This window comes from Arachis duranensis, chromosome 2, assembly GCF_000817695.3.
Source record: "Arachis duranensis cultivar V14167 chromosome 2, aradu.V14167.gnm2.J7QH, whole genome shotgun sequence".
NCBI classification, from domain to species: domain Eukaryota; kingdom Viridiplantae; phylum Streptophyta; class Magnoliopsida; order Fabales; family Fabaceae; genus Arachis; species Arachis duranensis.
The window spans coordinates 39,576,713-39,578,898 of record NC_029773.3 but is presented as its reverse complement, the minus strand read 5'-3'; positions in this window follow the sequence as shown (position 1 = coordinate 39,578,898).

The following is a 2,186-nucleotide window of genomic DNA, read 5'->3' as shown; positions in this document are numbered from 1 at the left end:
GTTCTCTCCTCTCTCTTAGGATTTAGGTAGGATTTTTAGAAATTAGGATTTAGGACTTCTCTTAGTTTTAGGAGTGACTCTCGATCCCAGGTTTAATATTCCTTTTACTATTTAATTTCTCTTCTATTTTTGTTTACTCTGAAGCTTTTATTGTGTTTGATTGATGTTGCCCAATTGGCTGTTGATATTGTCCATGTTAGAATTGACATTTTTATTTAATATAGTTTGAGGTATTTCAGATTTATATGTTATGGATGCTTTGGCTTTATCCAATTTATTTTCATTCAAGTAGATTTTACTTTTCCCCTTTTTGGTCTTGGTTAAGAAATCAGTAACTCAGGAGTTATCTTAGCTCAACATAACTGATAACTGTTATCTTTGCTAATTGAACTGAAATTCAATAATCCCAACCTTTTCTTAGGAAATAAATAGGATCCGAAGGTCAAACTAATTAGTCCCTTGACTTTCCTTTGCTTTAGTAAAGGTTAACTAAGTGGAGTTAAGATTCAACTTTCATTATTATTGATAAGAATAACAAAGTCTGGACTTCCAATTTCTCATACATTGCCAAAAGATTTGCTTTACAGTATTTATTTATTTTAATTGCTATTTAAATCTTTACAGTATTTATTTATTTTAATTGCCATTTAAAATATTTGCCATACTTGTTCCTCACTCTTGAAACTCCAAATTTACAATCTCCATAACCAATAATAAGAACATACCTCCCTGCAATTCCTTGAGAAGACGACCCGAGGTTTAAATACTCGGTTATCAATTTTAAAGGGGTTTGTTACTTGTGACAACCAAAACGTTTGCACGAAGGGATTTTTGTTGGTTTAGAAGCTATACTTGCAACGGGAATTTATTCTGAATTCTAGACCACGCAAAAGTCTTCTCGTCAATACTACTGCTACAAGAGTTTGACATTGAGATAAAGGACAGAAAGGGTAGTGAAAATCAATTTGCTGACCATCTATCAAGGTTACCACAAGGAGCGAGTCAAGAGACTTTTCAACCAGTAAATAAAGACTTTCCAGATGAGCACATCTTGCAGATTCAACACATTCCTTGATTCGCAGACATGGCCAACTACAAAGCAGGAAGGAGCATCCCACAAGAGTATACAAAACAACAAGTTAAAAAGCTGCTACATGAGGCTAAGTTATTCTTTTGGGATGAGCCCTTCCTATTCAAAAGATGCCCAGATGGAATGATTAGAAGATGTGTGCCAGAGGTTGAGATGAAGGACATATTGTGGCATTGTCATAACTCTAGCTATGGTGGTCATTTTGGAGCTGAAAGAACTGCAGCAAAGGTGCTTCAAAGTGGATTCTACTGGCCATCCATCTTCAAGGATGCCTGATGAGCGGATAATTTATACGCTTTTTGGCATTGTTTTTAGTATGTTTTTAGTATGTTTTAGTTAGTTTTTATTATATTTTTATTAGCTTTTAGTTAAAATTCACTTTTCTGCACTTTACTATGAGTTTTTGTATTTTTCTGTGATTTCAGGTATTTTCTGACTGAAATTAAGGGACCTGAGCAAAAATCTGATTTAGAGGCTGAAAAGGACTGCAGATGCTGTTGGATTCTGACCTCCCTGCACTCGAAGTAGATTTTCTGGAGCTACAGAAGTCCAATTGGCGCGCTCTCAACTGCGTTGGAAAGTAGACATCCTGGGCTTTCCAGCAATGTATACTAGTCCATACTTTGCCTGAGATTTGATGGCTCAAACCGGCGTTCCAAATCAGCTTAAAACTGCCCATCGTTAAACACCGGAACTGGCACAAGAATGGGAGTTAAACGCTCAAACTGGCACAAAAGCTGGCGTTTAACTCCAAGAAAAGTCTCTACACATGAAAGCTTCAATGCTCAGCCCAAGCACACACCAAGTGGGCCCGGAAGTGGATTTTTATGTCATTTACTCATCTTTGTAAACCCTAAACTACTAGTTCTCTACATATAGGACCTTTTACTATTGTATTCTCATCTTTGGATCTTTGATCATCTTTAGATCTTTGAATCTTTTGATCACATTTTGGGGGGCTGGCCTCACGGCCATGCCTAGACCTTGTTCTTATGTATTTTCAACGGTGGAGTTTCTACACACCATAGATTAAGGTATGGAGCTTTGCTGTACCTCGAGTATTAATGCAATTACTATTGTTCTTCTATTCAATTCA